The sequence below is a fragment of the Rhinolophus ferrumequinum genome, chromosome 18 (genome assembly GCF_004115265.2).
Source record: "Rhinolophus ferrumequinum isolate MPI-CBG mRhiFer1 chromosome 18, mRhiFer1_v1.p, whole genome shotgun sequence".
Classification (NCBI taxonomy): domain Eukaryota; kingdom Metazoa; phylum Chordata; class Mammalia; order Chiroptera; family Rhinolophidae; genus Rhinolophus; species Rhinolophus ferrumequinum.
Window position 1 is genome coordinate 12,159,560 of NC_046301.1, and position 12,801 is coordinate 12,172,360.

The window sequence follows — 12,801 nt, forward strand, 5'->3', positions numbered from 1 at the left end:
AAAGAAGAAGGCCCATATAATGCTATACCATTACCAAGAATAGGCTAAGAGAGCCTGTGGCTTCTGTTTTAGGACTTCTTTAAATCTCTCTTGGGTAGTTCATGCTAGGGGAAACCAGCCGTCATTTTGTGAGGAGATATCTGGCAATGGAGAGACCCAGGTGGCATAAAAAGGAACTGAGGTTCTTGTCCCAAAAGCCTGCAAGGAACAGTCACCTCGCAACAACCGTGTGAATGACTTTGGAAAACAATTCTTTAGCTATTATCAATTCTCCAATGGTGGAAGCCCTGGCCAACGGTGTGACTACAACATCATGAGAGATCTCAAGCAAGATGTAGCCTGCTCAGCTACATCGATTCCTTGTCGACACACAGTGTGAGATAATAAATGTTGTTTTTTTAAGCTATTAAATTTTGGAATAATTTGCTACTCAGCAATAGATAACTAGTATAAGGTCCCATAAGGGTATCAAAATTGTGATTGTTTTTGAACAAAATGGTAGTAAACATTAAAACCAATTGAATAATATTAAATATAATTTATAGTTACAACTGTAATCAAGCTATCCTGCGGGGGGAAAACAAGGCTAGAGGGTCACATTCTCTGACTTTAATTTATGATACAAAGCAGCAATAATCAAAACAGCATGGTGTTTGCAAAAACAAACAAACAAACAAACAAAACAGACACACAGGCCAAAGGAATAGAATTGAAAATCCAGAAATAAATCCACATATATGGGCAGATCATTTTCGACAAAGGAACCAAAAACATACAACGGAGAAAAGAAAGCCTCTTCAATAAATGGTACTGGGGAAATTAGAAAGCCATGTGCAAAAGAGTGAAATTAGACTGCTGTCTGTCACCACATACCAAAATTAACTCAAAATGGGACAAAGACCTAAATATAAGACATGAAATAATACATTACATAGAAGAAAGCATAAATACTAACCTTATGAACCTTGGGTTCAGACAGGATTTTATGAATTTGATTTCAAAGTCAAGGGAAGTAACAGCAAAAATAAATACATGGTACCATATCAAATTACAAAGAAGCTAAAAAGCTTCTATACAGCAAAAGAAACCAACAAAACAAAGAGGCAACCAACCGAATGGGAGAAGGTAGTTGCAAACAACATCTCCAATAATGGATTAATATCCAAAATACACAGAGGGTGTCCCCCAAGAATGTATACACATTTTAAGAAAGAAAAAATAACTGTATAAAACTACACTGATGGTAACCACTTTGAGCACCTCTTGCAATTACAGAAGTCAAACGTGACTTGTATTCATTTTTTGTTATTGGTATATATTGAGTATTACAATTTTAAATTTTAATACAGTTTATTCCTTTCTTAAAATGCATATACCTTTTTTATGGCATGCCCCTCTCTGTATAAAGAATGTGTGCAACTCACCACCAAAAATGAAACAACCCAGTTTAAAAAAATGGGCAGAGGACCTGAACAGATACTTCTCCCAGGAAGACATGTAAACAGCCAACAGATATATGAAAAGATGCTCAATTTTACTAGCTATTAGGGAAATACAAATCAAAACCACAATAAAATACCACCTCACACCTGTTAGAAAGGCTATCATTGACAAGACAGGTAATAGCAAGTGTTGGAGCAGCTGTGGAGAAAAAGGATCCTTCATACACTGCTGGTGGGGATGCAAATTGGTACAGCAACTATGAAAACAGCATGGAGGTTCCAAAAAAAATTAATAGAATTACCATAAGACCCAGCAATCTCTCTTCTGGGTATCTCTATCAAAAGAACCTGAAAACATTTATCCGTAAACATATTGCACTATTATTCACTGTGGCCAAGACATGGAAACACAAGTGTCCTTCAGTAGATGATTGGATAAAGAAGACGGCACATACATGCAGAGGAATATTACTTGACTGCAAGAAAAGATGAAATAGTGCCATTTGAGACAACACGGATGGATCTTCAGACTATCATGCTAAGCAAAAAAAGTCGGAAAAAGTCGAGAACCACATGACTGCTCTAATATATGGGATATAAAACTGAAAGCAACAAACGGAAAAGACAAACAAATAAACAAAAACTCATAGACACAGACAACAGTTTAGTGGTTACCAGAGGGTATGGGGGACAGGGACGTGGTAGAAAAGGGTAAAGGGGGTCAAATATATGGTGATAGAAGAAGAACTGACTTTGGGAGGCAAATACACAGTGCAATATATAGATGATGTCTTATAGAATTGCACACTCGAAACCTATATAATTTTACTAACCAATGCCACCCCAATACATTTAATAATAAAGAGAAAATAATTAAACCTAAATATGTCTCTTAAATGACACTTTTCTTGCCCTATACCAGATACTTACGGACTGTACATGGAGATGTTTTAGTCACTTGTCGTTCTCTTTAAATTCTTATGATTATGTAATAACCGAATTCTTTCTATTTTACTGAGCAGTTTTCATCTCTATGCATGTACTTTGTTCTTAAGATATGTTCATATTTTTAATTACTTTTACAGGCACTATACAAACATATGAACATATTTAAATAGCACACAAACATACTTCTAGTGGGACAATACCTCTTGAATTTGTTCAAATTAGTGGTTAGCAATAATGACGACTTGAAGAAGTATACTCTCCCATATCTTTTAAAATTAAGGCATGCCATAATCACTTAGTATTTCCCAAGAAATATTTTAAACATATTATCTTAGACGTTTGCTCTTCTCAGTATATGTAAGTCAATATAATAACAAGTTTACTCAAAATTCTAAAATATACAATATAAACCACAATCGATTTAAGAATTTAATTTGTGCACCAGTTTTCTCCCATAAAAATAATAAACCCAATTCAAGACATAGAGGCATATTACAAAACATGCATTATAATAATTCAGCATTACATGGAGTTTCAAGTAATGGCTCTATTTTAGCTTATTAATGTTGACCTAATTATTATTTCAACATACTTTTAATGAGGTTCTTTACAAATAACTTAAATGTTGGATGCTCAACAAGTTTCTAATGCAAGAAATAGCCAGTTAATAGTCTCTGATTTAAACTATGTTGAACCTATCTTCAAACTGTTATTTGGCTTTTCCTATTACTCAGAATAAAAGTAAAAAGCTGTAAAAAGTATTACAAGGCTCTGTGTAACCTGGGCGCTTGTTATAACTGATCTCATCTCTTACCATTATTGTGCTTTTTCATCCACTAACGCCATTGTGGTTTGTTGCCGTTCCTTGGAATATACCTCAGGGCCTTTGAACAAGCTATCTCCTCAGTCCAAACTATGCTATCCACAGTTACCTATGTGGTTTACTCCCTTTACCTCCTTCAGATTTTTGCTAAATATCAGAAGCCCTAATTTGAATATTCATAATAGTCACTGTCACAATATGCTTAGACTCTAACAATGCATAAGTGAAAATCTGCCAAACAGAAGTCCAGAAAACATTGAGACAAATAAACAAAAAACAAGAATTTCAAAAAAAAGCAAAACCTTAAGAAAACATGCATGTATATTATCAGCCTTCCTTATAGTCTTCCTCGTATCCTTTTCCAAAAAACTGGAACTCTTTAGCCCATATAATCATAAAAAGAAAACTTTAAAAGGATAATGGGTGTAACATTCAAGCTAATACTTATTTCTTGGGAACCAGAATTTAAATGAAGTTCACTGTACACCATAGGCATTGCGAGGAGTAAGGTGATAATTTAAATTTTAACAAAATTTTCTTGACATGAATTTCAGTGAGTTTCTGAATCCAATGTGATATTTTTATCAACTTCTGAGTATGTGAGTGGAATAGGATATTTGGTACATAGCAGCACTCCCACTTGGGCTTCTTGACTTTTGAAGTTTAGTCAACTTATGATAGGACAGATGCACTAATACTCATAATAACAAAAACAAAAATGTTTGCTATTTTCCATTCCCGAAGGAGTTGAAGATTTGTGTAAACATCAAACACTTGAAAGATGCCAGCCCTGTAATTCACAGCACATCCTTACTCTCTTGACTACTGATTACTGTAAAATACTAATAAATCTTTAATAATCAATTACTGTAAGTTATTTAGTAGGCCCAACTGTGCCTACTATGCAGATGTATTCTGCTTATTAGAGCATGCAAATATTATGTCTTGGCAATTAGTATGCTTTTATTGATCTAGAAATTTCAATGGAACACAAATTAAAACAGAGTATCTTGCTTTCACCTGGAAGGAACTGCCTCTGGGATACTCTGCCTCTGGGATATATCAGCACTCCAGTTCTGTGTCATAATGCTATAACAACATTAACAGCAACGCCAACTAACATTTATCATTTATATATGTTAACATAACTCTGTTCATTTTCTGCATAAACCCAATGAAAGAGTTAATATTATCCCTAGAAATAACTAATAATGAGGGTAGGATTAGCAAATTCCCTTTATGCCATAAGAAAAACACACAGGCAAACACATGAGAGGAAAAGGAACATATATTTCTTGAAAATGTCAGTACTCTCAGTGGTCCAGAGCATGTACTAGTTTTCTGTTGCTATGTGACAACAGAAAGCTTCTATGCTACAGACCTAGAAGATTAAAACACAAATTTATAATATGACAGTTCCCACGGACTCCTGACTCTCTCCTAGTCAGGAGTCTAGGCATGGCTTTTCTGGAATTTCTGCTCAGGATTTCACCAGGCTGAAATGAAGGTGGCTGGACAGTGCTGTGATTCTCATTGGAAACTTAGGGTTCTCTTGTGAGCTCACTGGTTTTCAAAAGTCATCTTGCAGCTGTATGATTGATTGATACCCGTTTTCTTTCTAGATGTCAGACTGGTGTATTAATTAGATCAGAGAGACCACCTGTACTTCTTTGCCACGTGGCCCAAGTGGCAGTTCACAAACTGTCTACTGCTTTCCTTCAGGCCAGCAGGGGAGCGTGCCTCAGACTTCTTTCTCTGCGTTCAGCTGGGAAAAACTCTACTTTTCAATAGCCCTCATTAGGTAGGCCCACCCTTGGGCCAAAGAATAGTAGTGGTATTTCACATTCACAAGTTCCACCCACACTAATGGGGATTATAGAGGGCAAATACACAACACGCGGGAATGCTGCTGATCACAGCATGTCTGGATTTTCCCTCCAAAGTAAAGGATGCGCCTGCTGTTCCTTAACCTCCCCGCTCCCCCTCTCCCCCATCCAAAAGAGTTGTCCTACTTTTACTCTGCTATTTGATAATGTTTCAGTGTACTGGAGCTCAGAGAAAGAGAAAGCAATTGAGCTGGTCAAGATTGATGTCAGCAGCTTTATCACTGTTCAGGATCTAACAGATCCAATGCTGCTGAAAGTGTGGACAGCAGATCAATGTCATGTGGAACACACTGATAAGAGTATCACAGCAGGTTCTCCTGAGATATGGATTTTTTAAAAACGTCTCTTTAACAGTGAATATTCTAATTTAAAAACAGTATACTTTTAGAGAAAATTGATAATGTGGACTTGGAGCACCGACCAAGGGCTATAAGCTTGCATTATGTTCTCAGTGCTTGTTCATCTGCCTAACCATAAATTTGGGCATGACTGGAAGGACCCCCACTATTACGTGGCATAGTGGATATGACAGAGTCCCTAGCAGGCGCTGAAGGCAGAAAGGAGTTATGTGAATAGGTTTGTCACACTCTCAGGGTACTATCTCAGGGCCTCCCTTCCCCTAACCTCAAAGTATAAGTGATTACTAATAAGCATGTTACTAAAGATTAAAAATTGCAAATATGATACGTAATATACACATTTCTTTCTGTAAGTCAGCACTATTCAAAAATAGACAACTTTTTCTAACTATAAAATAATTCTAACACGTCAATATATGCATGCAGAATTTCACTATGACATTTGGAAGAAATATAAATTTGAAATTAGAAATATCAATTAGAAATTGTAGCTGATGTAAAGAGAAATATTTGTTTACAGAAAAAAGATACATAATTGTATATGTAGGATGATCACAACTGAATATAAAGAAGAAAATTTCCACAAATTACACACATAGACTGCTAATTAGAAGGAAATCAGTGAAACATCTACATGTCATTGAAGTTTAGATGATGGCCCTTCATATATACTATTCTCTTATTTAAATATACATACTTCCCAAATGTTATTTTAGCAGCACAGTCTTTAAAATATTGAAAAAATATACATGAGACAACTGACATGTTTCATTCCAGTTAGTTTTTTAAATTGTCTTTTAGAGTAAAATGTATTTGTCTAAATACTTTATTTCACATAAAAATATGTAATTTTGGTTAAGTATGTATGTGAAACATACATTTATCTACACAAAACAATTTTATTTTTAGAATCAGAACATTTTTAGAATCAGAACATTAAATTTAAATTTAGTATATAAATTTTACATACTAAAATGTAAAGTTTAGTATGTCTAAACTTTACATAACTTTAGACATGTAAAGTTCTAAAATATTAAGAATATAAGAGAAATTTTAAAAAAGACTTGTTACAAAATTGTTATAAAACAGTAATCAGAATCTTTAATTACTGTTCGTTCATTAATTTGCTACGCCTCTTACAAATATGCTTCAAAACATTTCAGTTGATATTTTTTCCTTAAGTTCCAAATGTTGACACTTAAAGAAAATTTCAATTTTGGTTTTATTTAACCTAATCAAGTGTAGATATTAAAAACTACATTAAGCTTTACTTTTCTTAAGTCTATATAAAACTGATTTTAAATATCCATTTTACAATTTTCTTCAATTATTTGTTTTCCTTTAATGAGTTATTTACAAATTTAATATTTTCTCATCTATATAGTTAATTTTGTTACCTCTACTCTTTTGGCTTTTTGTGTTAATTCTTTAATTCAAGACATACTTCTCCAATTTAAATCATTTTTTCCTAATGTGTAAACAATTTTATCAGCTCATATCCTGAAAATGCCAAATATTGACTATACTTTATTGGGAAACCACAGATATTTTTTGACCATATAACTTTAAAACCAAAACATCTTTAATAAAAACTTCATATCCTTTTTTTTTATGGTGTGTGCCATCATAATATATTTTTAAATAAAAAGAGACATTGCATGAACATTAATCAGTTTTTTTTCCTCCAAATATACTGAAAAATTGAAACTATATTGGCATTACATTTTGTGTTGGTTTTTATAGAAATAAGTGACATAATGTAACAATGTAAAACTCGATCTAATTATAATTTTCCCCTTTGGATATAATATCACTAGTTTTACCCTAACATTATTTAGAACAACCATCCATGAAAAGTATCCACAAAACAGATTGCAAAAGAAGAATATCCACATCTAACCTAACATGCATAATTTTCTCCCTCTTTTTATTTAGCACAAAAATTTTAATTTGAAGGAGAATAAAATACTTGGTCTTCTAAACACATCTAGCTCATATCCTGAGAAACCTGATCTTTTAAAGATCATGAAATTTCTTCTGAAATGTTCTATAAATGATACTAGCAGCTGAATTTTCCCAGAGGATACCTATATTATTATACTTTCAGTTAGAGCAATTTTAAATGGTGAAAAAAATACATAAATAAAGGGAAAATGCTAAGATAATAAGATTCTATTTAGATTTTAAACTGTTGGGTATCAGTAATGCTTTGGTGTAGGATTCATCAGGTGAGGATGAAGAAAGAGGCATTTAAGATTATTACCCCTTTTTCGGAAATAAAGCACAGGAATCTTAGAGGGCTTTCATCCTCAAAGCCTAGAAGCAATATTCAAACCTAGATCTGTCTAGTTTTATAGCCTGTGGTTTGAAACAACATATTTTACTTTCCTCTACTGATTGCACATGTAGTAATTCTGATATAATATTTGATTTAAAAATTGTATGCATCAGATTTTATAACCGTATTCCTGTATTAAGAGATATTCAATGGTAGCTAACAACTTAATTTAATTAGAATAGGAATTCAGAATAAATAAGAAATCTATCAAATATTTTCCCCCCAAAATAACAAAGTTTCTAAGATTGCACTATCTAACCAATGTGTCAAGACACACGATGTTGGGTCACAGGCAGATGACCATCAAGGAAATGGAGTCCTCGAGGCATCCCGCTGCCTAGGATTTATCTTTTATGGCTATATGATAGGACAATCTAGAGATTTTGGGAAGGGAAAGACCTGTTTCACCCATGGAATTTGGGGAACTGGTTATTTAACTAAGGGAGTAGGAGAATCTTAATATTTAAATAAATGGTATGCCTATACGAAAAGCATGCTGAATATACATCAGCCTGGTTATAGGTATGCCTGAGATAGTGACCCTCTCAGCCCTTTTGTGGTCAAGTAGGACTTGGGCAGCCCGTTGCCTCGTCTGGTTGGTGCCCTGGAGTAGTCGCCTCTAGCCAGAAGTTGCCTCGATCAGGTTACCTTACTGAGCCATAGTAATGTTATTTCCTGTCTCTCCTGTCCTAATCTGTGCCGCTCATTTCTAAGTCAAAGTAGAGCTATGTCACCACTCCCCAATTTACACTATCTGTATACAATCATTTTTTTAAGTAAATTAAGTAATGTGTTTTGCTTATTATATGTATCTGTACTTGCGGTATCTTTTTGTTGTTGTTCATTAATAAAGTTAACTGGAATAGAGCCAGTTGAAGCAAGAAATTTAGGTTATAAATTTGGCTTCCATAAAGTACTGTGTGAATGTGGAATATAATTATATTTATTTTTTATAGCCTCAAGTCACCTCATTGGTAAGAAGACCGGATTGCAAGTGATTCATCCAAATAACGATTATGTGTTGAGTTTCTGCTAATCTTTAAAATATCCCGAATCTGTGATATCAGACACTTACACATTTGGAAAGCACGTCGACATGTAAAAAGAGCATTTGAAGGCAGCTTTCACAATCATATGTTAAACAGTGTCTGTAGGTGCAGAGGGTGTACTTGAGAAAGAGACGAGAACCCAGGTGCTGGAGTCAAGCACATCTCTGGTTTGAATTCAAGTTCTAACGCAAACTCCCCAGAGCACCCCATTTCATCTATCTAAGCTCCAATTTCCTTAGAAATAAATTTGATTGACAATAGTACATACCGCCGCCGTCGTGGCCAATCCCGCTGACCCTTCTGGCGCAGGACCGGGAGCCACCGCTGACACTCCGCAGCAAGCAGCCTGCTCGCGGGCGCTCAGTCGTCGTCCCCATGCCGCCCACACGCTAGTGGCCCCGCCAGGCCTGCGTGGGCCGCCACACGCATGGAGGGCGTCTGTGACCGCCCTGCGAGCTCCTGAGGCTCTGGCTTGCCCAGGCGAGTGATGGGCAGCTGAGGCCCCGTTCTCATAAAGCAGCGCGTGGGAGGTCATTGAGGGGAGCCCATCAAGGCTGCTTGCTGTCCTGGAGCTCTAAAGTGATTGCTCACCTGGAGAGCGTTGCTACATTTCGGGGAGCACAACTTCCGTGGTCAAGGATGAACAACGGCAGCATACAGAGCACAGAGTCGTATCATTTAGGAACTCAAACATCACCATTTGCAGTTGGCAAGCGTATTTTGGAAGGTCATGATTTGGAAGTTAACAGTTGAAGTCAGGTGAGGAAAGTTGGTGAAAGTATAATTGGTGATTATCTACCACCTGCCTGAGGTGCCTTTGGAGAGAGACTACCCTCTTTGTGGTGTGAGAGCAAAGTCTGAATAAAAACAAAAACAAACAAACAACAACAACAAAAACCTGAAATGAGTAAAGCAGACTGTATCTTCTTTGAAGCTGCCACAGCCATAATGGTAGCAGTTTTCCCAGAGTGCATTTTCTTGGGAAAAGGCAACATCGCATCACTACAAACACTCCTTTTAACCGACATCTAACAAAGGCCTAACCTCCACAAGTGTGTTCAGAAGCAGATTCCCTCGGCAGGATCATTGTAAAACAACTGTAGTTGTAAAACAAGGATAGTCAGATCAATTGACTAAGAAGGTTTTCCATGAAATCAGCCAGTTGATAAGTAGTGGCAATCCTCTGTGCAAACTGGGGCCTGTTGTATTCTAACTGTGCTGCAGAATGAATACCCACATGCAAGTAAAACTAGCAACATTGCACTGAGTGTGGAATTCCACGGTAACTGGAAAAGAGTTTTTCAGGAAGAAGTTTTTCCTGAAATGTTGAAGTTCCGTAGGAATTCATTAGGAGAGAAAACCTCAATGCTCAGATGTTTGGCATTTCAGCATTACTTTACACCGGCCAATCAACTCTTCCACTGAAACTTTCTCCCTTCCAAGGTGGGCAGACATTTTATAGCTGTGTTTGAATCCTCACAAAATGTGCTGTTAAAGCCAACATAGTCCTGGTGGGAGACTCCTCTGGGCAGCAGAGTTCTGAAGCTTTTCATAACAGTACATGAACAAATCAGAGGAGATTCAGATAGGGCACGAGATCCTTTATGGTTCCTCGCCAGTTGCCTTCTCTTCATGAGCCTGTCTTCCCCCGTGAAAGATCACAGGTCAATTATTTAGCACACTTCATTGTGAGATTACCAAAAGTTATAAAAGTTATTCAATTTCAAAAGGAATTGAAATAGAAGATTCTGAATGTGTGGGAACCTCCAGCATTATCAGCAACCTGATAACTGTTTTCCCTTGAAATATTTTAACTGCCATTCCAAATGAACTTTTCTTCTCCTTGGTTAATTGCCTCACACACCTCACTTGTTTTGGTTGAAGGGCTGCATTAGAAGAAGTCTTGATAAAGATGACATAGTATACATATACATATACAAGCTTCTGACAAATTGCTGGAGTAGTCCTGGCTAACTTTGATCCAATATGACATACATTTTCATACAGGTCATTTTTGTTTTGTTTCTTTTACCCACATGCAGTTCAAGTTTTCAGTTCTTATATCCAGTGCCACCTAGCTACACCAAAAGGCATAAGGAATCTGATTGCCAATGGTATGGCCTCTCATGAGGAAAATGAAATAAGTGAATACAAAAAGGATGGTCAAGACCAGATTTTAGATCAACTAGCCAGTGTAGTAACGCTAGGAAGAATTACTGTAGAACACTGTATACCTCTTCTGACAAGGTACACATAGTACAAAGAAACTCCAGAGAGCAAATGTTATCTATTGACAGTTCTGTTGAGAGTAATTCAAGTGCTGAAAGACTTTAAACACCCCACCCTGTTTCCCAGCACACTGGACCAAATGGACAGACACATACAACTGATTGCATTCTTCAGCTTTACATTTGGAGCCCATGCACTATAGCAGACATCACAGAGACATTATGAAAAACATGGCATGAGAAATGATTTGACCCACATCAGTAAAAACTTGGAGTGACAAGTTTTCAAATACCTGTGGTAAAACTGGATTGTTTGTAAAACAATGTTTTAATGTTTAATATGTCATAAACAATAAATCACAATCCTTCTTTTTAAAAAGCATAAACCTATAAAGTTTATGTAAATATTAAATAGAGTGATATATTGAGCACAATTGTTACAGTCCCTGGTACATAATTCTTACTTAATATTGTGTTATTATTAAAGTTGTGACCCTTATAGGGAGAAGATTATTTATATCCATGCTAGAATCTCACCTGTCACTTTGGTTAGTTAAAAAAAAAGAGCTAAGTGTAGGCATGGTGAATGAAGCTATCCCAGTTATATAGCGGACGTAGAGATGTCCGGTGTTTACTGTGCCTCAATTCTAAACAGGCTTCTTAAATGGCCTTGAGTCTGCACCTAGAGGCTGAATTAGCCTTCAATGGAGAATAGTTACATAAAATAAAATTTTTAAAAAATTTAAAAATTAACTAGCTAAACCAGAATATATTAATGTTTAAAAGGAGATGTAATAGAGTTATCACTTGACATATTTTATTACTCTTTTCCATTCTCAATAGGTAATTACTCCTTTGTATTGTTAAAATTCAGGCTTATAAATACTGTTTATAAGACTATAAAGCCTTTTTTTTTCCTTTCTGTACTCTCTCGTCTTCTTCGTCTTGGCAGCCATTTCAGTCTATCACTATGAAAAAGAGACAGACATCAGCAATATGTAGTGAAACAAGATTTAAAAAATAGAATACTCTCGAAAATTAAGGAAGGTAGGCTTAGTATTAATTATGCCTAATTAATCAAGCTTTTCATTGAAAGGGATCCAGTGAATTGAAGAATAGTTGGCTTGATATTAGACAGAGCCTAAATTTTACCAATACAATTTAGCCAAAAAGTGCTAAACTGATTTTTTTCATTATAAATTCATACCTAGGTTTTCAAAAGTTTCTATCATCCCACTCTGCTGCCCTTCCCCACTGGGTTACATGAAATCAACAAAATATATTTACCGAGACATCGTGCATATATTCTTCAGTCTGCATATTTGAGAGGGGTGGTCTCTGAGATATAAGGAAAAATGCCATGTAGATTTTAAGCTCCAACACTTACTAGCTATGTGAATTTGGATGAGATAAACTCTGTGAACCTCAATTTTTACATTTTAAAAGTGGAGAATAAATTTGTTGCATAAAGATGTTATATAGATTCAATGATGTCAATCCCTCTTCTACAGAATCTGTTACCTGGTAGACACTGGATGTTTCCTTTTCCTGTCCCATCGATGAGCATACAAGTAAGTAAATCTATATCTAAGAGAGAAGAGATTTAGGGGTGTTTAAGTGTGGATATTATTACTATTATGGCTGTTGATTATATTCCGGATGATAATTGGAAATACTATCCATGGTATCAGCCACTTCTGATGTGTAGCATGGGTGTGCTGATTAGTT

General features: G+C 35.7%; 1 pseudogene; it reads left to right on the forward strand.

Moving 5' to 3' along the window:
• The first annotated feature begins 233 nt into the window (after positions 1–233).
• Positions 234–11,313, forward strand: LOC117037881 (exportin-4-like; annotated as a pseudogene).
• Positions 11,314–12,801: the final 1,488 nt, after the last annotated feature.